This window comes from Geotrypetes seraphini, chromosome 3 (assembly GCF_902459505.1).
Source record: "Geotrypetes seraphini chromosome 3, aGeoSer1.1, whole genome shotgun sequence".
Lineage (NCBI taxonomy): Eukaryota > Metazoa > Chordata > Amphibia > Gymnophiona > Dermophiidae > Geotrypetes > Geotrypetes seraphini.
This window is the reverse complement of record NC_047086.1, coordinates 296,180,901-296,205,623: the sequence shown is the minus strand read 5'-3', so window position 1 is coordinate 296,205,623 and position 24,723 is coordinate 296,180,901. Positions and strand designations below refer to the sequence as shown.

At 46.2% G+C, this 24,723-nt stretch overlaps 1 long non-coding RNA gene across 1 annotated transcript in view; it reads right to left on the bottom strand.

Moving 5' to 3' along the window:
* Positions 1–222: 222 nt before the first annotated feature.
* The window catches only part of LOC117356806, a 49,493-nt gene continuing 24,992 nt past the window's right edge, over positions 223–24,723 (bottom strand). Inside the window, exons 2-4 of the long non-coding RNA XR_004538717.1 lie at positions 4,150–4,233; positions 1,588–1,853; positions 223–333 (exon numbers count right to left, since the gene is read on the bottom strand). This is a non-coding gene — a long non-coding RNA (uncharacterized LOC117356806). The remainder of the gene's footprint in view (positions 334–1,587; positions 1,854–4,149; positions 4,234–24,723) is intronic.

Sequence of the window (24,723 nt, the reverse complement as noted above, 5' to 3'; positions counted from 1 at the left end):
AAGAAAAAGAAATCCCTAAAGAGTATATACCACAGAAAAATACTATAATATCAGAGCAATGTACTCAAATTGCAAAATTAAAATACTGTACATATTTATTAATTTAAAATTTGCAAAAATATCACAAAATTTTCATAGAATAGCATAAACAGAACACCATACAAATACTACAAACAAACCAAACAAACCAGATAAGATATAACAACATATAACATTTAGCAAGCACTATCAAACCAGGCTGGAAAAGGCCACACAAAAAATCATACAATAATATATAAATATAGCCGTGTTCAAAAGTTCATAAATCACTTAGCTTGAGAGTTCGAAGTCTTCCTGGAACAGTATCCACGAGGAATGAAGCAAGCAAGATGATTGTGGGCCATCCAGAAAGGAAAAAAATCAAAAAACCAACATCCTAAACAGATTAGAGTTCAAATCCAACCTCCATATCACAAAGTACAGGTGCAAGTGCAAACGTGCTGTCAGTAAACAGTATAATAAGTTAGATAATCAAAAAAGTCTCAAACCAAGAGGACAGAGAGCATTTTCAAAGTCTTCACAAGCAGAGGTGAAATGCCCAAAACAGGCAGAGCCGCCATCAGAAATTTCTGGGCCCCTTACTGAGCAATCCTATTGGGCCCCCCACGCACCCCTTCCCCCCTCCCCGACCCCCCCCCCTTCTTCCATGGGCTGAATACACACATACGTTTCTCTGTCGCCGCACTCTTTGACCAAAAGATTTGTAAGCCTACAACCACGTCAAGGTAGACTCTTTCAGCAGGGCCCTAACCTAACCTAAACTAAACTAATCTATACCTATCTATTCTAAACTAACATATGTCTAATACTGAACTAATAACAAACTAACAAACATCTGCATAATAAATAACTAATAAATAATTGTGCTAGTAGCTATAATTCACTTTTGAATGTAAAATCTCAGTTAAGGATTTCTTTTGAGCTTTGTAGGCCAGAAGTAGATCACAATTGCACAATATTTTTTATAACAAGTATTAAATGTGTTTTTATAAATACTGTAAGCTTAATAAATATATCAGAAAAAACTACACATCCGAGCGCATATCTGAACATACACATCTGTATGATCCCATCCTCCTCAGCTTGCCTATAGCTGCATCATGCATGTTAAAAATGTACACTATGTTGATATGTGCACCTTCCTTCCTTCCCATCCATCCTCCTCAGCCTGTCCTTACACATCCACAGCTGCATGTTAATGATGATGTACATGTTATGATGATAAATAAGTGCATATGAGCACATCATTAACATGCAGCTATGGATGAATATATAATGATGTTATGAGTGTGCACCTCTTCCTTCCCATCCTCCTCAGCATGTCACATACAGCATGTTACATTACACAGACTTTGTGTAATGTAACATGCTGTATGTGACATGCTAAGGAGGATGGGAAGGCAGAGGTGCACACTCATAACACCATTATATATTCATGAATCAATCTGATAATCATCACCACCAGGCTGTGTGTGTTATGGGATGGAGGAAGAAAGGTGCATGGGATGGAGGAAGAAAGGTGCATGTTTAAATTGATCACTGCCTTACTAGTTCTTCAGCAACTCGTGCTGCTCCTCTCGTCCTGTCCTCCTAGAGACGTGGTGATGTCATCCGGCCGACCCGCTCTCACAGATTCAGTGGCAGGCAAGTGATGTGTCTCCTGATTGGCTAGGCACCCTAAGCCCAAGTCAATCGGAGTGGAGACAGGGTGGGCCTTGGTGAAGGAGTCAGGAGACGAGAGGCACGCACCTAGTATATCACCGGCTGCGGCCGCGGGCCAGGTAGACGGATCCACTTTTGTCCGGGGGCAGGTGCTATCAGGAAATCGGCAGGGGACAAAATAAAAGTATGACAGCAGTGTTTATTGTTGTGCACAGCAGAAGCATAATACAGGAATTTGTGCTATGGTGGCCTAGGACCCTGGGGTAGAGAGTTGTGCTTGGACAGAAATCCCACCCGTCCCCACCTGTCCCCGCCAAAGTCCCACCCATCACCACTCATCCCCGTGAGGACTCCCACCCGTCCCCGCGAGGAATCCCTCCGTCTCCACCCGTCCCTATAAACTACAGAAATAGTTATTTCATTTAATTATGCTACTGAATTAAAGGCTCTGGTAGAAACCCATTTAAAAAGCAAAAAGACTTTATTAATTTGAAAATATTAATTGGGAAGAATACATACTTTGTAAACGGGTTTCTACCAGAGCCTCTAATGTTTATAAATTTTTATCAACACAACTAATATACTACTTTATCCTGAAGCAAAAAAATAATAATAATAATTTTTTTCCTACCTTTGTTGCCTGGTTTCTGCTTTCCTCATGTTCTCATTTAATTCCTTCCATCCATTGTCTCTCTTCATTCTGCGTCTTCCATTTGCTCTGTTACTGTGCCTCTCCCTTTCTCCCCCCCTCCCAAATTGGTCTGGCACCCATCTTCTTCCCTCCGCTCCCCCCATACTCTGGCATCTCTGTCTTCTTCCCTGCCTGTGTCTTCTCCCCACTCTCTCTTCCCTATTTCCTTTCAGCATCCTTCTCCCCCCCCATCTTCCCCATGTCCTGTCAGCATCCTTCTCCCCCCACTGTCTTCCACATTTGCTTTCAGTGTCCTTCTCCCCCGTCTTCCCCATGTCCTTTCAGCGTCCTTCTCCCTTTCTGTCTTCCCCATGTCCTTTCAGCGTCCTTCTCTCCCCTCTGTCTTCCCCATGTGCTTTCAGCGTCCTTCTCCCCCCTCTGTCTTCCCCATGCACTTTCAGCGTCCTTCTCCCCCCATCTTCCCATGTCCTTTCAGCGTCCTTCTCCACCCCTTTGTCTTCCCCATGTCATTTCAGGGTCCTTCTCCCCCATCTGACTTCCCCATGTGCTTTCAGCGTCCTTCTCCCCCCCTCCCGTCTTCCCCATGTCCTTTCAGCGTCCTTCTCCACCCCTTTGTCTTCCCCATGTCCTTTCGTCTTCCCCATGTCCTTTCAGCGTCCTTCTCCACCCCTTTGTCTTCCCCATGTACTTTCAGCGTCCTTCTCCACCCCTTTGTCTTCCCCAGTGCTTTCAGCGGCCTTCTCCCCTCTCAGTTTTACCCATTTCCCTTAAGCGTCTTTTCTTCTCCACTCCACCTTTCCTCCCTTTCTCCCTCCCTGCCCCTTACCTTTGTGGCGCTTCCCCACCCGACCGACAACAGAACAGGCCCGGTCGGACAAACCTCCCTGCCCTGTAGCCGCGAATCTAAATTACCTTCTTACAGCAGCTGGAGTATTGAAGCTGCTGTAAGAAGGTAATTAAGATTCGCTGCTATAGGGCAGGGAGGTTTGTCAGCCGGGCCTGTTGTCGGTCGGTCGGGGGAAGCGCCACAAGGCTAAGGGGACCTGACTGGCTGTGCACACTCCCCCCCCATGGCTGCACCCGGGCGGACCGCCCCCCCCCCTTCAGTACATGACTGCCTTTTCTCTACCTGCCCTGCCGCAAGCAGCCAACCGGAAGTCTTCCCGATCTCAGCGCTGACGTCGGAGGAAGGGAGGGCTTTGCTTAAGCCCTCCCTCCAACGTCAGCACTGACATCGGGAAGACTTCCGTTCGTGTGCTGCGGCAGGGCAGATAAGGAGAAGGAGGGGAGACTATGCTTGCGACCCTGGGGGAGCCCGGGCCCCCTGTCAGCTCCGGGCCCCTGAATGCAGGACTGGTAGTACTGCCCCGATCGTGGCCCTGATAACAGGCAACCAACATAGGCCGTGTTTCGATGAAATCTTTGTCAAGAGGAAGAAAGCAACAGGCAGGGAGCCAAAACCAAATGCAAAGAGCAATGCTGAGTACACAGCTGTCACACTCAACATATATATACAGTGCTCCCTCGGTCATTCGCGGTTGGCGATTTATGGTCCCAGTCATTCATGGTATTTTCTGACTGTGAATGACCGGGCATAAGAGGGCAGCTGGAGAGGCAGGAGAGAGCAGCCGGAGCGTGGCAAGTGAAGGAAATCACTCGCAGTATGCTCAGACTGCCTCTTCCTGCACTAAAGTCCTTCACCAATCAGGAACTGCGTGTCAGTACAGTACCCCCCCCCTCCCAATATTCACGGGGGTTCCATTCCAGCTTAAGATTCTTAAATTTTACTGTCTTACAAAATTACTCTTGATGTAATTCTTCTGAGTCTTCAATTATTTCATTTTCATGGACCTTCAGGGTGTGATTTCATAACAGAGCTTCTAAGAAATTTAAAAGAAAGGAAGCATTTTATGCTTGACAATTCAGCAGTGAAGACTTCAATTAAGTTATGAGAAAGCAAATTTTCTAGTAGAGATCAAAAGTGAAAAAACAAGGATTTATCCCTGATGCAGGACAGTTATTCCAAAACACGATCATGTCAGATGGATTTTTGAGAGTATGATGTAAGAAGATTTGCCCCCTCTTCTACGAAACCACGCTAGCGGGGAGCCACACTGAATGGCCCGCACTGCTCCTGACGCTCATAGGAACTCAATGAGCGTCGGGAGCAGCGCGGGCCATTCAGCACGGGTCTCTGTGCTAAAACCGCTAGCATGGTTTCGTAGAAGAGGGGGTTGGTTTCAATCAAGCTGACATGATATTGGAAAAGAGTGCTGTGATCAAGCTATTTTGAGGTATTTGAAGTTTTATATACACTATTCCCTCTAAGCTAAGTGGGAGTCCTCTAATTGCATTGCTGTCAGTGGAGACTGATGCTTCAATATTGTGTTTTCAATCTTTAGATACAGGCAGGTTCCCTGGAGCCCTGCAGAGCTTTCCTGTCTTTCAGGTGATAGTGAAACAGCACCCCCCACTGATAGGACTGTAGACAGAGGACTCCCACTCAGTTTGGAGGGAACAGTCTGGCAGATATTCAGAACTATTTAACCAGATAGGAATGGTTTCTGGCCAATTAAATAGTGTTTGAATAGAAACATGAAGGCAGATAAAGGCCAAATAGCTCAACTAATTTGCCCATCCATGGCATCTACTATTGCCTTCTCTCCCTAAGAGTTCCCATGTGCTTTTCAGAAACAGTCTGTCTCCACCATCTCTACCGAGAGACTATTCCACACATATACTACCCTTTCTGTAAAAAATAAAGTATTTCCTTAGATTAATCCTGGTCACCTTTTAACCTCATTCTATGCCCTCTCACTCTGGAGTTTCCTTTCAACTGAAAAACTTGCCGCGTGCGTATTTATGCCACATAGGTATTTAAACATCTCTGTTATATCTCCCCTCTCCCGCTTTCCTCCAAAGTATACATATTGAGATCTTTAAGTCTGTCCTCATACAAGATGGCGGCCAGTTAGGTCATCAGATGTGCTGCCTTCTCACCTTACTTTTTTTATTTTTGTTTTCTTTTGCTTTGTTTATATTTTATTTAGTTTTCTGATCTTCTGTTTATTGGTTTTATTTATTTATTTATTTTAATTTTATTCCTTTGGTCTGGGACCTCCAGTCTTATTTGTTAAATCACTTCATTGATGTTCCGATTTGACCGTTGGCTCCGGTCTAACTGTCGAGGGGCCTCCTACCTATTGCTTGGCTCCATGATGGCAGTTGAGAGATGTTGGACTGGACCCTCATGATTTTTCTTTCATCATCAAAGGTGGCAAAGATATAGTTTCGGCTCCTTTGTGCCACCGATGGGACTGTGTCGTGCCGACAGCCACGCCAGGTCTGAGGATTTTAGCAGTGGGGAGATTGACGCTGCCGAAATGGGAGTGACGCTTTGCATCAGAGGAGATGGCCTGCGGGGGCGTCCGACATGCTGACCGTCGCCTGCAGCTGATCTAATTTCATTAGCGGCTACTGACACGGAAGTACAGTGGTGCCTCGCATAACGGACGCCTCGCACAGCGAACGCTGCGCACAACGAACTTTATGTCTTGATCCGTACAACGAACTTCGTTTCACACAACGAAGTCGCCCGAGCTGCATCCTTCCGCGCAGGCACTGCGCTTAACTGCCCTCTCTCCGCCTGGTTCCCTCTTGCCCCCCCGACTCCCCGACACGATCGGGGCAAGAGGGAGCTCAAGCCCTCTTGCCCCCCCGACTCCCCGACACGATCGGGGCAAGAGGGAGCTCAAGCCCTCTTGCCCCCCCGACTCCCCGACACGATCGGGGCAAGAGGGAGCCCAAGCCCTCTTGCCCCGCCGATTCCCCGACACGATCGGGGCAAAAGGGAGCCCAAGCCCTCTTGCCCCGCCGATTCCCCAACTCCCCGACAATATCGGGCCAGGAGGGAGCCCAAGTCCTCCTGGCCACGGCGACCCCCTAACCCCACCCTGCACTACATTACGGGCAGGAGGGATCCCAGGCCCTCCTGCCCTCGACGCAAACCCCCCTCCCCCCAACGACCGCCCCCCCCAAGAACCTCTGACCGCCCCCCCAGCCGACCCGCGACCCCCCTGGCCGACCCCCACGACACCCCCAACCCCCTTCCCCGTACCTTTCTGTAGTTGGCCGGACAGACGGGAGCCAAACCCGCCTGTCCGGCAGGCAGCCATCGACGGAATGAGGCCGGATTGGCCCATCCGTCCCAAAGCTCCGCCTACTGGTGGGGCCTAAGGCGCCTGGGCCAATCAGAATAGGCCCGGGAGCCTTAGGTCCCTCCTGGGGGCGGGGCCTGAGGCACATGGGCCCAACCCGACCATGTGCCTCAGGCCCTGCCCCCAGGAGGGACCTAAGGCTCCCGGGCCTATTCTGATTGGCCCAGGCGCCTTAGGCCCCACCAGTAGGCGGAGCTTTGGGACGGATGGGCCAATCCGGCCTCATTCCGTCGATGGCTGCCTGCCGGACAGGCGGGTTTGGCTCCCGTCTGTCCGGCCAACTACAGAAAGGTACGGGGAAGGGGGTTGGGGGTGTCGTGGGGGTCGGCCAGGGGGGTCGCGGGTCGGCTGGGGGTCGGTCGGAGGTTCTTGGGGGGGGGCGGTCGTTGGGGGGAGGGGGGGGTTGCGTCGAGGGCAGGAGGGCCTGGGATCCCTCCTGCCCGTAATGTAGTGCAGGGTGGGGTTAGGGGGTCGCCGTGGCCAGGAGGACTTGGGCTCCCTCCTGGCCCGATATTGTCGGGGAGTTGGGGAATCGGCGGGGCAAGAGGGCTTGGGCTCCCTTTTGCCCCGGTCGTGTCGGGGGGTCGGGGGGGGCAAGAGGGCTTGAGCTCCCTTTTGCCCCGATCGTGTCGGGGAGTCGGGGGGGCAAGAGGGCTTGAGCTCCCTCTTGCCCCGATCGTGTCGGGGAGTCGGGGGGGGCAAGAGGGCTTGAGCTCCCTCTTGCCCCGATCGTGTCGGGGAGTCGGGGGGGCAAGAGGGCTTGAGCTCCCTCTTGCCCCGATCGTGTCGGGGAGTCGGGGGGGGGCAAGAGGGCTTGAGCTCCCTCTTGCCCCGATCGTGTCGGGGAGTCGGGGGGGCAAGAGGGCTTGAGCTCCCTCTTGCCCCGATCGTGTCGGGGGTGCCAGGGACTACACGGAGTCACCCACCGTACCACCCGATTCGGGTAAGCGCAGGTATCGGTGGGTGGCTTATTTGCGGGGGGGTGCCTTATTTTACATTTTTTTCTAAAAAGGGGGGGCTGTCTTATTTGATGGCCCTGCCTTATCATCGGGGAAACACGGTAGAAAAAAAAAAAAAATGAACAGTTAAGTCCCAGTTTTTGCCGCTGAGACTCTGCCCTCTCACTGTAAAATTAGACTCTACTTAGTCTGTCTTTAAATTTAAAAAATGTGTGTTGTTTTAAAAAACAATTATGTTTTTAGATGTATCTAAATAAAAATAATAACCAAAAATTTATCTTTTTTTATGTCATCTTAGCATATTTTATGCTACAGAACGAATTATTTTTTTTAACATGTATTGTTATGGGAAAACGCGTTTCACACAACGAACGTTTCACATAACAAACTTGCTCCTGGAACGGATTAAGTTCGTTGTGTGAGGCACCACTGTATAAGGCAACAGTAGGAGGGCTGAGTGCTGGTGATAAATTTTACAACTTCTGCTCAGTTCCCATAGACACCTCCCCACCTAATTTGCTCGTTCTGCAATTTGAATCATCCATGGAGGCCACTAAATCCAGCGTGTTAAATACTGCATTTGGCTATTCCAAATGACAAGCCTGCATTTTAGAACTTAAGACTACATCTTATGACACCTCATGGCTGAAATATTGTGTGTGTGTGGGCTTCATACTTCAGGGCTCAATGAGCATACCAGCTGGTTCCTTTTTGCTCCTTGGCATGATGTTTCTACGGTCTTCTAATATCAGAACCTAATGTCTGACTGGAATTCATTTTATTTTTTTAATTTTTAATTATAATTTTAAATTATAATTTAATTTTAATTCAATTTAATTTTACTCATTGAATACTTGTTGGGATGTACATATCATGTCTATATCTTTACCTTTATCTTTCCTATCTGAATATGTTTAATGGATTTCCTTTCAGTATTCAATTGTTACATTGTAAACCGCTTAGGTCAGTAAAATGCGGGAGCGGTATATCAAAAATCTTAATAAACATAAACCTTATGATGTAAACCACCGACATAAGTACATAAGAATAACTTTACTGGGTCAGAGCAAATGGTACATCTAGTCCAGTATCCCATCTTCAGTGCTCCCCACTTTTTCCACTGAGACTATTATTATAACAGAGTGGAGAGTGTAGCACAGTGGTTAAAGCTACAACCTCAGCACCCTGGGGTTGGGGGTTCAAACCCACACTGTTCCTAGTGACCCTGGGCAAGTCACTTATTAATCCCATTGCCCCAGGTATATTAGATAGATTATGAGCCCACTGGGACAGACAGGGGAAAACAGCTTGAGTACCTGCATAAATTCATGTAAACCATTCTGAGCTCTCCTGGGAGAACAGTATAGAAAACAGAGTAAATAAAGAATGCTTTTATGTTTCACTTACATATTCTGACATGTCTTCTTTTGCTCATTTCTGATCCAAAGAAGAAGGTATTGCCTTCAAAAACTAGTCAAGAATATATTGTTAGTCCAATAAAAAAGTATCATCTTGTCTATTTTTTTGTTGTTGTTTAATTTCTATTTATTATTTTTGAATCCTGAAAATGTTTTTCATTTTATCCTGTTTTATTAAGGTAAATGGGGAAAGGAGTAGAGCAGGGGTGTCCAATGTCGGTCCTCGAGGGCCGCAGTCCAGTCGGATTTTCAGGATTTCCCCAATGAATATACATGAGGTCTATTTGCATGCACTGCTTTCATTGTATGCTAATAGATCTCATGCATATTCATTGGGAAATCCTGAAAACCCGACTGGATTGCGGCCCTCGAGGACCGACATTGGACACCCCTGGAGTAGAGGAAGCACTAATAAAAGACAGCATCAATGAGCATCTAGAAAGGAATAAACTGATAAAAATAAGCCAACATGGATTCTGCAAGGGAAGATCCTGCCTAACGTACTTATTGCACTTTTTCGAAGGAATTAACAAACAAATGGACAAAGGGGACCCCATAAGAACATAAGAAAAGCCCTCACCGGATCAGACCGAGGTCCATCCAGTCCGGTGATCCGCACACGCGGCGGCCCCATTAGGTACTCCCGAATGGAGACCCAGATATACCGTAGCACTCAATATGATTTGCAAGAAGGTGTGCATCCAACTTGCGCTTGAATCCCAGAACAGTAATCTCTGTCACAACATCCTCCGGGAGAGCATTCCAAATTCCCACCACGCGCTGTGTGAAAAAGTACTTCCTGATATCCGTCCTGAACCTGCTGCCACTCAGTTTCAGTCTATGACCTCTTGTCTGTGTCACATCCGAAAAAGTTAGTAACGCTGCTTCTTGGTCTATTTTATCAAAACCTTTTATTATTTTAAAAGTCTCTATTAAATCCCCTCTCAGTCTTCTCTGCTCGAGGGTAAATTCATTCACTCACTAATTCAGAAGAGTCTAATAACAGCGACCGTTCCCCCCCTTTGGAAAACCGCGACCATCACTCCTATCATCAAAGATCACAATATCAGCATAAATGATCCAACTAATTATCGGCCAATAGCTAATCTGCCATTTTTGGGAAAACTTACAGAGAAACTCATATTTAATCAACTCTCTGATTTCATAGAGAGCACTAATGCATTACATCCAAACCAAACAGAGTTTAGAAAATTCCACAACACAGAATATTCTCTAATAGGGCTAACTTCAAATATTCAATACCATTTAGACCATCACAAATCCGTCATCCTGTTTTCTTTAGATATCTCAGCAGCGTTCGACACCATAGATCACGACTTATTGTTACAAAGACTAGAATCAATAGGCATAACAGATAATGTCCTAAATTGGTTAACTTCATATCTCGCTGATCGCACCTCCTCTGTTAAGTTTAAAAATGAAATGTCTAAAACTTATTCTTCTACATTTGGTATCCCTCAAGGATCCATCTTATCTCCTCTTCTGTTTAACATATTTCTTTCTCCACTGTTAAGCATTTGTCAATCCATAGGCTTTACCCCATTTGCATACGCAGATGACGTTCAACTTATACATCCCTTAGATCCCAAATGTGATAAAGAAATCAAATCCATTAATCACAAATTAGAAATAATTCATTCTTGGCTTAATACAAACAAATTGGCTCTTAACATAAAGAAGACTAAAGCTGTATTATTTACTTGGAGGAATGATATAACTTTGTCAAATCCATTCATTCTTAATAACATCACACTAAACTTAGTTCCTTCAGTTAAGATTCTTGGCGTACTAATTGATGAAAAACTTACTTACCATGATCATATTTCTCTTACTGTTAAAAACTGTTTTTTTAAATTACGTCGTATTAGATCGATATCCAAATTTCTGACCCCTAAATCTATCACAATACTAATCCACTCATTAGTAATATCGAAACTCGATTACTGCAATGCTCTCTTTCTTAACATATCATTGAAAGAAAAAAGGAGATTACAATTGATTCAAAACACTGCAATAAAGTTAATATACAATGCAAGGAAATACGATCATGTTTCTCCGCTGTTAATAGATTCTCATTGGCTACCTATTAGTCATAGAATCACATTTAAAATAATGCTACTCATCTTTAAAACTTTAGCCTGTGATGAACCCCAATTCATATCTAGACTCTTGATACCTTATAATACACAACGCTCACTTCGTTCCACTAACCAGAATCTTCTCTCAGTTCCTTCCCTGAAAATCATTGGTACAAGAAGGGCTGACATTTTTTCCGTGACAGGTCCCCTATGGTGGAATGCCCTTCCCCAATACATTCGTAAAGAAAAAGATATTTTAATATTTAAAAATTTTTTAAAATCTTATTTATTTAGAGATGCCTTCAATGTTTAAAGCATAGTATGTTTATAATTGCTGAGGTTTTACCTCCCTTTACCTATTGTCATTTCCACTATTCTACCCCAAACGAAAATTGTAACTTTTATCTTTTCCTTCCCAACTATATGTTTGTTCAAGTTAAATGTTTGTTGTTAAATTGTGAATCTCTTTTTACTTTATTATATTTTTGTTATGTACATCGCTTAGTGATTATAATAGGCGATTAATCAAATTTTGTTAATAAACTTGATAAACTTGATAAATAGTCCCAATTTCCTAAGGCGTTCTTTGTAGCTCAAATTCTCCAATCTCTTGACAAATTTCGTGGCTCGCCTCTGAACCCTCTCCAGCAGAGTTATATCTTTCTTGAAGTATGGAGACCAGTGTTGTACACAGTATTCCAATTGCGGTCTGACCATTGCTCTATAAAGTGGCATTATTACATCTTCCGATCTACTCGTAATCCCCTTCTTAATCATGCCCAACATCCTATTTGCTTTCTTCGCCGCTGCCGCGCATTGAGCCAAAGGCTTTAGGGTTCTGTCAATCAGTACTCCCAAATCCCTTTCTTGTTCACAATTTGCTAATGTCGCCCCCAACATCTTATACTCGTGTTCTATGTTTTTTTTCCCTAGATGCATCACCTTGCATTTGTTTATGTTAAAATTCATCTGCCACTTAGTTGCCCATGCTTCTAGCTTGTTCAGATCCTTCTGGAGTTCCTCGCAGTCCCTTTGACAGTCAACCGCACGACATAGTTTTGTATCGTCTGCAAACTTTATTATATTACAAGTTGTTCCCTCTTCCAGATCATTTATAAAAATATTGAACAAGAAAGGCCCTAGAACCGAGCCCTGGGGCACGCCGCTAGTCACCTTCTCCCAGTCCGAGGATTTCCCATTTATGCTAACCCTCTGCATTCTGTTTTCAATTATCTTCCCAGGAACCGAAGTGAGGCTCACAGGTCGATAGTTTCCTGGATCACCTCTTGAACCTTTTTTGAAAATTGGGATAACATTTGCTATCCTCCAGTCTTCTGGTATTTGTCCGGTTCTAATTGACATATTAGCTACAGATTGTAGCAATTCTCCAATTTCGACTTTAAGTTCCTTTAATACTCTCGGGTGAATTCCATCCAGTCCAGGGGATTTGTCGCTTTTCAGTTTGTCAATCTGAGAATATATCATGTCCAACGTCACATTTACTGTTGTGAGGCCTTCTTCTATGCCTCTGGTGAATATCTTTCCTGTATCTGGCACTGTTGAAATGTCATCATTAGTGAAGACAGAGGCAAAGAATGAATTTAACCTATCGGCAACCTGTTTATCCTCCTTAATTGACCCTTTCATTCCTTGGTCGTCGAGAGGGCCCACTGCCTCTCTTGCTGGTTTCTTACCTTTTATATATCTAAAAAAGGGCTTGAAGTTTTTGGTTTCCTGTGCTATCTTCTCCTCATAGACTTTTTTGGCATCTCTTACCACTTTATGACACTTTTTCTGGTCGATTTTGTGACAGTTCCAGGCCTCTGATGTTTTTTCTAGATTTCCAAAAAGCCTTTGACAAGGTACCCCATGAACACCTACTATGGAAACTAAAGAACCATGGGGTGGAAGGAGACGTACATAGATGGATCAAAAATTGGTTGGCGGGTAGGAAGCAAAGGGTAGGAGTGAAGGGCCATTTCTCTGACTGGAGGAGAGTCACGAGTGGTGTTCCGCAGGGGTCGGTACTCGGACTGCTGCTGTTTAATGTATTTATAAACAATCTAGAAGCAGGGACGAAGTGCAAAGTAATAAAATTCACAGACAACACCAAACTATTTAGTGGAGTCGCGACAAAAGAGGATTGTGAAGACTTACAAAGGGACCTGAATAAACTAGAAAAGTGGGCGACGAGATGGCAGATAAAATTTAATGTAGAGAAATGTAAAGTCTTGCACGTAAGAAACAGAAACCCGAAGTACAGCTATACAATGGAAGGACTGGTAATGGGTGAAAGTACCCTAGAGAAGGACTTGGGGGTAATAGTGGGCAAGACAATGAAACCGTCAGCACAGTGTGCAGCGGCCTCTATGAAGGCGAATAGAATGCTAGGTATTATCAAGAAAGGTATTACAACCAAAACGAAAGAAGTTATCCTGCTGTAGAATCGGGCGATGGTGCGCCCGCATCTGAAGTACTGTATCCAATATTGGTCGCCATACCTTAAGAAGGATATGGCGTTACTCAAGAGGGTTCAGAAAAGAGCGACACGATTGATAAAAGGTATGGAAAACCTTTCATATGCTGAAAGATTAGCGAAACTGGGGCTCTTTTCCCTGGAAAAGCGGAGGCTTAGAGGGGACATGATAGATACTTACAAGATCATGAAGGGCATAGAGAAAGTGGAGAAGGACAGATTCTTTCAAATTTCTGAAAACTACAAGAACAAGAGGGCATTCGGAAAAATTAAGAGAGGACAGATTCAGAACCAATGCTAGGAAGTTCTTCTTCACCCAGAGGGTGGTGGACGCCTGGAATGCGCTTCCAGAGGGCGTGGTAGGACAGAGTACGGTATTGGGGTTCAAGAAGGGATTGGATGATTTCCTGAAGGAAAAGGGGACAGAGGATTACTATATAGGTTCTGGACCTGATGGGCCACTGTGTGAGCGGACTGCTGGGCACGATGGACCTCTGGTCTGACCCAGCAGAGGCACTACTTATGTTCTTATGTTAGCACAATGGGCTATGAACTAAGGCAGTGGTCGGCAAACCGCGGCTCGCTAGCCAATTGAGTGCGGCTCTGCTAGAGAATGACATGGTGACTGGCCTTGTCTCCTGCAGTTAAGGGAGGGAACGTGCACGGTCATCAATCGGGGGCATCTCCCTCTCTCCCCCTTACCTTGGCGATTTTCTTATTTTTTTTGTCTTCCAGCTGCCCGAGCTGGCTTTTATCAAGTCGCATGTGGCTGCTGAAACTTCTCCTCTGACGCAACCGGAAACAGGAAGTTGCATCAGAGGAGAAGTTTTGGCAGTCACACATGACTTGATGAAAGCCGGCTCGGGCAGCTGGAAGACAAATAAAAAGAAAAATAGCCACGAAGGTAAGGGGGAAGGAGGGGAGCTGCTGAAAGACATCTAGTAATCCCTGCAGGCTTGACTGTGCAGATTTCACCACTTTTCTAAAGCATCAGACTGTTCCTCCTAGTTCCATACATCTATTGTATTTCTACTTAGTGTTCAGGAAACCCTGTGGCCTCGGTATGCTTGTGAAGCAAGGAAGGGAGTGGAAAGAGGAAAGGAGGAGCAACATCGGTCCCGCTGCCAAACATGCAGAGAAAACTGCGAACTCCTCCTTTCATATTGGACAATATTTCCCACCCTTCAAACTGATTGGCTGCTTTTAAATGACATTTGCCATATCTGGTTTTATTTAATGTTAGTAGCTAGTTTAAGCAGACTCCTAAAAACATGGTTCTTGAAAAGAAATTTGGCTCTCAAAAAACCTTAATCGTTGTACTGCTGGTCTTTGGCTCTTTTGACTAATGAGTTTGCTGACCACTGAACTAGGGGAACCAGTTTTGATTCTTATTGTGGCTCCTTCTGACCCTGAGTAAGCCACTTAACCCTCCATTGCCATAGGTACAAAACTTACCCCCATTTTACTAATATGATTAGCGTTGCGGCCTATGGTAATTACACTGAAGTCCATTGGGAATTACTATTACCACTACTATTAATTATTTCTAGAGAACTATCAGGCATATGAAGCACAGTATAGAGCAGCGGTCTCAAACTCAAACCCTTTGCAGGGCCACATTTTGGATTTGTAGGTACTTGGAGAGCCGCAAAAAAAAAAAAACAACAAACCAGTCTTATTAAAAGAAATGGCAACTTTGCATGAGGTAAAACTCATTGTAGTTTATAAATCTTTCCTTAAATGCTTCTGATAATTTCAGCTATACACAGCTGAAAGCAGTGCAGCATGCAGAAAGTTAAAACCTATCAAAATATCAACTGCAAGAGTCAAGATTTTGGACCAACTATTTTGAGGCCCTCGGCATTGTAAAAAAAAAAAAAAAAAAGATTCTTTATGGACAACTTGTGCCTTAAGTGTCCTAAGAGTCCGATGGTCACATCCGCAACCACCTTCAGTTCTCACCTCCTCCACCACCGGACACATGTACAAGCTGCACTGCCTCCAATGGTTACCTTACGTTCTGGAACGTTGCCCGCCTCACTGCTGTAACCTCATGCTTTCCTGTATCTGCACGCGATTGGACTCCACCTCACAATTGTGTACAGACGCAGGAAAGCACTTGTGTGAGGTTACAGCGAATGCTGGACACTTAAGGCACAGGTTTTCCTTAAAGAATCATTCTTTATAATACCGAGGGCCTCAAAATAGTACTTGGCGGGCCGTGAGTTTGAGACTACAGGTATAGAGTCAAAGAAGACAGATCCTGCTTGCCTGAGCTTACAATCTATGCAATCAAGGCAGACAAAAAGGATGCCAGGAGAGGGGTTATATTTAGAGGAGATGGTTAAATATTTGGCTAGGGTAGTGAGTAGGGGCCAAGAAGTGACATCAGAGGGACAGCTGAGGCCGGCCCAGGCAGCAGATTGGAGATGTTGCTCATTCTGGCGAAGTTAGAGGTACGGGGGAAGGGAAGGCATGTGTATGGTATAGGAGGGGTGGGGAAGGACTGGGGGGGGGGAGCTGAGAGGAGATGTTCTGGTACTTCCACCAAGATAATGTCTGGGGTAGTCTGCCCCCACCACATAAGACACTGCCGCTCTCTCAAACTTTTTTTTTTTTTTTTTTAATCTACTTGTTTCTTTATTTTTTTTCCCCTGTCTACGAGTGTTCCATGAGTTCCTTTCCTTTTTGACTATGGTGTCTATCTGGACTCACAGAAGTTGAGAGATTTTTTGAAAGAGACTTTCTTTCCACATAGATATAGAGAACAATGACTGTCTGCCTGCCTCAGTCCTATCTAGACGGATTTGCAATCCATAATAAAGGATCCATGTTGGTTTTAAAGTTTTTTGATTGATCGATGCTATACCGTAAAGAGGCAGGAAGAATGATTGAGCCTTGGGAGTGGAGGAGTGGCTTAATGGTTAGAGCAACTGCATCAGTACCCTGAGGTTGTGAGGTTAAGCTCCAAAACAGCTCCATGTGACTCTGAGCAAGTCATATAATACATCATTGCCCCAGGTACAAAATAAGTACCTATCTGAAATATGTAAACCGCACAGCAAAAGCTATATACAAGTCCCATCCCCTTTTCTTTTGGAGTGCCACAAGGCGCTCTTCTTTCAACTACAGTATTTAATGTTTTGATTCAGTCATTAGGAGTAGTTTTAGATAACTAATATATAATCTTTTATTTATGCAGAAGACATTACAATTTTTCCCTATAATTAGAGATACTGTAGTAAGGATGTGATCAGCAGGATTCAGGGCTGTTTATAATTAATCAAAAATATCATAACATAGTAGATGACAGAAGATAAATATCTGTATGGTCCATCATTTTCAGAGCACAGACCATATAAGACTGCCCGGCAGTGGCTTTGCTTCTCAATTACTAGTACTGTACTCAGGGCCGCCATCAGAAATTTCTGGGCCCCTTACTGAGCAATCCTATTGGGCCCCCCCACGCACCCCTTCCCCCCCTGACCCCCCCTTCTTCCATGGGCCGAATACACACATACTTTTCTCTGTCGCCGCACTCTTTGACCAAAAGATTTGTAAGCCTGCAACCATGTCAAGGTAGACTCTTTCAGCAGGGCACTAACCTAACCTAAATTAAACTAATCTATACCTATCTATTCTAAACTAACATATGTCTAATACTGACTAATAACAAACTAACAAACATCTGCATAATAAATAACTAATAAATAATTGTGCTAGTAGCTATAATTCACTTTTGAATGTAAAATCTCAGTTAAGGATTTCTTTTGAGCTTTGTAGGCCAGAAGTAGATCACAATTGCACAATATTTTTTGTAACAAGTATTAAATGTGTTTTTATAAATACTGTAAGCTTAATAAATATCAGAAAAAACTACACATCTGAGCGCATATCTGAACATACACATCTGTATGATCCCATCCTCCTCAGCTTGCCTATAGCTGCATCATGCATGTTAAAAATGTACAATATGTTGATATGTGCATCTTCCTTCCTTCCCATCCATCCTCCTCAGCCTGTCCTTACACATCCACAGCTGCATGTTAATGATGATGTATATGTTATGATGATAAATAAGTGCATATGAGCACATCATTAACATGCAGCTATGGATGAATATAAAAAAGAAACAATATTCTGTACAATTGTCAATTTATAAATCAGCGTCTTCTCCCCACTCTCTCTTCCCCATTTCCCTTCAGTGTCCTCAGCCCACTCTCTCTCCACTTTCCTTCAGCGCACGCACATAAAAACAAGCAAGTAATTTATATCATTTTCATTCTATTCATTCATAGAAATTAAAGTCTAAATAATGCTAGTCACATAACAAAACATGATTTTACAAAAATAATTCCCTGCAGTCAAGCCTACAAGGATTACTAGATGTCTTTCAGCAGCTCCCCTCCCTCCCTCCCCCTTACCTTTGTGGCCAAGTCAAAATGATCTACCAACAATAAAATTTTAAAAACACAAAGCACGCTGTACGCAGAGAAAATGTTAATTATCATTTATATTCCGCGGGTTTTCAAAGAGGTCAAGGCAGATGACTTTATGCAATGTCACCTCAGTAACAACTGTACAAAAATAGACAAATATTCCCCCTCCCTTTTTACTAAAATGCGATAGCAGTTTTTAGCGCAGGAAGCTACGCTGAATGCTCCACGCTGCTCTCAACGCTCTTAGGCTCCCTGCGCTAAAAAACACTATTGCGGTTTAGTAAAAGGGGGCCATAGTGCAAAATATAGACAGCAAATATAAAAGCAGACACATTTTGATCACTAAATTGAAAATAAAATCATTTTTCCTACCTTTGGTAATTTCATCAGTCTCTGGTTGCACTTTATTCTTCTGACTGTGCATCCAATATTTCTTCCCTTCTTTCAGCCTCCTGTATGCTTCCTCTCCTCCAGACCTCATTCCCTCCCCAAACTTTTTCTTTGTTTCACCCTGCCCCTTCTTTCTTTTTCTCTCTCTCCATACCCCCTTTCTTTCTGTATGTCTGTTTTTTTCTCTCTCTCAACCTGCCCCCTTCTTTCTTTTTCTCTCTCCCCACACCCTCTTTCATTCTGTATGTCTGTCTTTCTCTCTCTCTCTCTGTGCCCCATTTTTCTTTGTTTCACCCTGCCCCATTTCTTTCTTTCTGGCTTCCTGTCCTCCCCTTTCTTTCTTTCTCCCTGCCCTCCCCTATGCCACCACCATTGGGAAATTGCTGCCACCGCCACTGGGGAATAGGCTGACACTGCCGCCATCGGGAACAGGCCGGCGCCGAGTTCGCCCTGCTTCTCTTCCCCGTGGGGCCGACCAACTCTCGCCACCCGACGTCAATTGTAACGTCGGAGAGGATGTTCTAGGCCAGCCAGGCAGCGATTGGCTGGCCCAGAACGTCCTCTCTGATGTCAGAATTGATGCGAGTGGCGAGAGTTGGTCGGCCCCACAGGGAAAAGCAGGGAGAAATTGGCGCCGGCCTGTTCCCGATGGCGGCGGTGGCACTCAAGTGGCTAAAGAGCCGCAGTTTGCCGGTCTAGGGAGAACACTGGAGGGTGGCCAGCTGTGCACCCCCTTGGGACGTAAACCTGGGGCGGGGCGAACCGCCCACCCACTCTCCCCCACCTTGGTATGCCACTATCTGTACCTCACTCCCTCCCTATGACCAAAAATTCTCCTTTCTTCTATTCCCCATGTACACAACCATCTCTTTCCCTCCCTTCCTCTCTCCCAAGTCCATGCCTTCTGTGTCCAAAAACCCATTCCCTCCCCCATCTCAGCATCTCTTTCCCTCCCTTCATATCTCCCAAGTCCATGCCATCTGTGTCCAAAAACCCATTCCCTCCCCCACCTCAGCATCTCTTTCCCTCCCTTCCTCTCTCCCAAGTCCATGCTTTCTGTGTCCAAAAACCCATTCCCTCCCCCACCTCAGCATCTCTTTCCCTCCCTTCCTCTCTCCCAAGTCCATGCCTTCTGTGTCCAAAAACCCATTCCCTCCCCCACCTCAGCATCTCTTTCCCTCCCTTCTTCTCTCCCAAGTCCATGCCTTCTGTGTCCAAAAACCCATTCCCTCCCCCATCTCAGCATCTCTTTCCCTCCCTTCCTCTCTCCCAAGTTCATGCCTTGTGTCCAAAATGCACTCCCTCCCCCCTTTTGTGTTCCGCGTTTACCTCCCAGCCCATCTTTGCAACTTTCTCAGCAAAACGGAGCTCGAGCCGAGAGGCTTGTCTCCTGTATCCTGCCTGCCCTGCCGCGCACAAATAGCCGACCGGAAGTATTCTCCGACGTCAGAGGGCAGGCTTTGCTTAAGCCCTCCCTCCGACATCAGCGCTGACATCGGGGAACACCTCCGATTGGCTATATGTGAGCGGCAGGGCAGGAAGGAACAGAAGACGAGTTTCATGGCTCGAAATGTATTTAACTCCGCGGGTCCCCCGTCCAGCTCTCTCCTGTGCACCTGGGGCGGACCACCCCGCCCCCCCCCCCCCCAGGTACGCCACTGGAACCGGCACTGGTCCGCAGACCGGCGGTTGAAGAACTGTGGCCTAGGACCCTGGGGGAGCCCGGGCCCCCTGTCAGCTCCGGGCCCCTGAATGCAGGACTGGTAGTACTGCCCTGATGGCAGCCCTGACTGTACTGTATAGCCATCTAATCGCTAAGTTTTGGGGTTTTTTTTAACGTGCAGCCCGATTGGCTGGTTAGATAGCAGTAGGATGCCTACCAGCGGCTACAATAGGTACGCCGTTTATAGAATTTACCCCTTTGTATCTGTAGGGAAGATAACTCTTGAGGGCTAATCACAAATGCATTGAGTTAGTTCAGTAAAACAGTGTCGCCTACAACTTGCTTGTTGACCATTTTTTTTACAAATATAAGTGGATTAACATGGGGTAACCACAATTCTTTACTCGGAATATTAGGTAAACTGATGTTTTTATAAAAATAGAGTGAAAATCAATTGATCCTTTAAAAGTCTCTTCAAAGTGATTTATTTTTTTATAAGCTGGACATTGTTCAGTTGTTTGACTTGAAATTAAAATGTGAACATTTGCGCAAAAGACATCTGTGACTGACAAAGAAAGATGCAACACCATGAATAGATGAATTATTCTATGAGCAAGTACAATGAACAATGCTGTTTTTCTTTGAATCCACCTCAGGGTGTTTCACTTCCTTCCCTCTTCTCTTCAGAGTATGGTAACACATTACAGCTTAATAAAGTCATTATTGCTAGCTGAACTCCTTTATCGTATAATATTTTACAGATTAGTATGGCTTAAAATTCCCATATCACTTTGCTCTAAAGGTGATCAAAAGGTAAGAATTTTTCTTGACACAGTGCATACATGAGCCTGGTATGTATTTTCCTAAGAATAGTAGGACTCCAAGGCCAGGGAGAGATGAAAGAAACTTCCCCCCCCCCCCCCCCAAGTATGTTTGCTGAAAACAATCTTAAGATCAGTCTGGTCTGGACAATTTGGACCATCTTAGGGAAACTTTGTTTTTCTTTTTTTGCAAAACTGTTGCTCTTCAATATAATAGTAAGCACCACCAAATATGAACTCCATATTCCATAGTCTCTTTAATTAATACCCATTGGAGAGATCTGGTCATTATGGGGTGCGATGAAAGGTAGAGGAGAGCAATGATACTTACAGCAGGAAGCAGGACGGAGGACAGGAATTGTGGTTATCATGGCGGAAGGGGGGACAGGATGGAGGATAGAAATGGTAATTGTAGGGAGGAGAGACAGAGGAGAGATTGGTCATCAAGGGCAGGAGGGCTGGAGGAGATATATTATGCCTCTATTAATCACTGACCTTTGACTTCAGAAAACCCAATGTTTCTAATAAGAGCACAAGAAGCTGGATAGAGCTAGTCAACCTGGATTCAGACCCAGTTATGGAACAAAAATGGTCTTTGTATTCCTTCTAGATGATCATCACAGAAACCTAGGCAAGGGATTTACCTCAATGTTAAAACTAGATTTCTTTGCAGCTTTTGACACTGTGGATTATGATATTATGCTTGCACAACTGCAGAAACAGGTATCAATGGTTCATATCCTCTCAAATAGACAATGGCCCATATTATTTGGCAGCACCTCCATGGGCACTGACCTGTCAGTTTCTACCTCAAGCCTCTAGTCAAGCTGATTTGGTCAATATACACTCAATTCTACCTCTACGTGGATGATGTGCAGCTACTCATACCAATTGATCTCGATTCACCCACAGCCAGAATAAACTGACTACCTGTCTAACAGCAACTCAAGAATGGGCTAAAATCAATAAACTTTGCCTAAACCCAAGAAAAACTGAGCTTCTATGAGTCCCTAGCATAAGGGGGCACATACCTGACATCAAAATCTGTTTTGAGAAATAAAAACTTGGGCCTTTTTGATTTTTTCTTCTTTTTGCAGGTCTTGTGCAAATTTTTCCATTAGCACATGAGAACTGCAAAAATGTTAATGCAAAAGCACTTAGGCCCGAATTCTGAAAGTGACACTGTAATCGGCAGACACATGAAAAATCAGCACCGGTTGCATGTCACTCTGATTATGGCACTACACTTCTCCCTCTGTATTTGCAGTTTCCGTATCTACGGTTTCGATGATTTTTCGGCCGCTGACTCTGCCCCCCCCCAAAAAAAAATCACTAAAGTTTTTTAATGTACAGTACCGATAAAAAAGTTTATCACTTACTGTACTGTAACTCTGAAAATCACTGCTTCCATGCTTTCTCCCACAAATTCGCTGCTTCCATGTTTCCCAATGTGCACTGAAAAAAAATGCTGCTTCCCAGCATCCCTAGAGAGTAAAGCTTCTTCCCAGCATGCATGAAATCGCTGAGAAAACCAGCCTAAACACCTCAAAACACAAATAATAACTTGTAAAAAATAAATAAATAAATAAATAAAAACAAAATGCTGTTCTGCGGCAAGAAGGCAAATCCCCAAGCAGCTGAGCTCCCTGGGAGTGAGTTTGCAGAGTTTTTGACCGAAGCCTGGGAGCAGACTGCTCTATATGTCGTGATGGAGAAAGGGGAAAGAGAATTTTCTCAGGTGCTTCCTGGCCCACGAGGACACACCAGGCAGCTGGTAGAAGCTGTGTCCTAGTGCCAGCCCAGAGCCTCTAATGCTTGCTCTTCTTGCGGCTCGCAAACACAATGAGACCGGCACTTGGAAGTGAGCAGGATGCAACCAAAAGTTCCGTATTTTCACGCATATAATGCGCGCGTTATACACAGTTTTTACAAACCGTGCATAACCTTGCGTGTTATACGCGTGAGCGTGTTTTACACATTTTTTTTACATAGTTCCCCCCCAACGACGTCCGATTCACCCCCCCCTCCCCGCAGGACCGCTCGCACCCCCACCCCGAAGGACCGCTCGCACGCACTCCCATCCGCACCCGCACCCCCACCCTGAAGGACCGCTCGCACTCCCACAGCCTCCCGACCACCCCCCCATCATGTAGAAGCTCCTACCGGTGTCCTGCTGCTTCCTCTTGGCGGTCCCGGCCCTTCTGTGAGCCCTGCGCCTGCGCTGCTTCTTCCGGCGGTCCCGCCCTTTCTCTGACGTCAAGCCTTCTTGCCCCGCCGACTCTCCGACACGATCGGGGCAAGAAGGAGCTCAAGCCCTCTTGCCCCAGCCAACCGCGGCACCCCCGACACGATCGGGGCAAGAGGGAACTCAAGCCCTCTTGCCCCCCCGACTCCCCGACACGATCGGGGCAAAAGGGAGCCCAAGCCCTCTTGCCCCGCCGACTCCCCAACTCCCCGACAATATCGGGCCAGGAGGGAGCCCAAGCCCTCCTTGCTTTGGCGACCCCCCCCCCACCCGCTAGTTGTTCGGGCCAGGAGGGAGCCCAAGTCCTCCTGGCCCTGGCGCCCCCCTCCCCCCGCTAGTTGTTCGGGCCAGGAGGGAGCCCAAACCCTCTTGGCCACGGCGATCCCCTACCCCCACCCCGCACTATATTACAGGCAGGAGGGATCCCAGGCCCTCCTGCCCTCGACGCAAACCCCCCTCCCCCCAATGACCGCCCCCCCCAAGAACCTCCGACCGCCCCCCCAGCCAACCCGCGACCCCCCCTGGCCGACCCCCACGACACCCCCACCCCCCTTCCCCGTACCTTTGTGTAGTTGGCCAGACAGACGGGAGCCAAACCCGCCTGTCCGGCAGGCAGCCAACGACGGAATGAGGCCGGATTGGCCCATCCGTCCCAAAGCTCCGCCTACTGGTGGGGCCCAAGGCGCCTGGGCCAATCAGAATAGGCCCGGGAGCCTTAGGTCCCTCCTGGGGGCGGGGCCTGAGGCACATGGGCCCAACCCGCCCCCAGGAGGGACCTAAGGCACCCGGGCCTATTCTGATTGGCCCAGGTGCCTTAGGCCCCACCAGTAGGCGGAGCTTTGGGACGGATGAGCCAATCCGGCCTCATTCCGTCATTGGCTGCCTGCCGGACAGGCGGGTTTGGCTCCCGTCTGTCCGGCCAACTACACAAAGGTACGGGGAAGGGGGGTGGGGGTGTCATGGGGGTCGGCGGTTCTTGGGGGGGGCGGTCATTGGGGGGAGGGGGGTTTGCGTCGAGGGCAGGAGGGCCTGGGATCCCTCCTGCCTGTAATATAGTGCGGGGTGGGGGTAGGGGGTCGCCGTGGCCAGGAGGGTTTGGGCTCCCTCCTGGCCCAAACAACTAGCGGGGGGGGGGGGGTCGTCAGGGCCAGGAGGACTTGGGCTCCCTCCTGGCCCGATATTGTCGGGAAGTCGGCGGGGCAAGAGGGCTTGGGCTCCCTTTTGCCCCGATCGTGTCGGGGGTGCCACGGTTGGCTGGGGCAAGAGGGCTTGACGTCAGAGAAAGGGCGGGACCGCCGGAAGAAGCAGCGCAGGTGCAGGGCTCACAGAAGGGCCGGGACAGCCAAGAGGAAGCAGCGCCTACTGACGCCTTCCTAATGGCACTAGTTTTAGAATCTGGGTCTTACTGCCTTCTCAGTTTTATCTAGTTAGCTCAAATTAATGTGAACCTGCTAGGTTGTTAAGGATTCCTCATCCATTCTCTGCCCATGACATGCCCTGTCTAAAAAGAATTATATTTGTAAAATAATTAACACGTGCTTAGTACACAAGACGAGCAAAGTACCATTAAATGTTTTAAGACATTTTTTGATAGCCTGTGTCTATGCATTAAGACCCTGATTCTATAAATGGCGCCTATAATG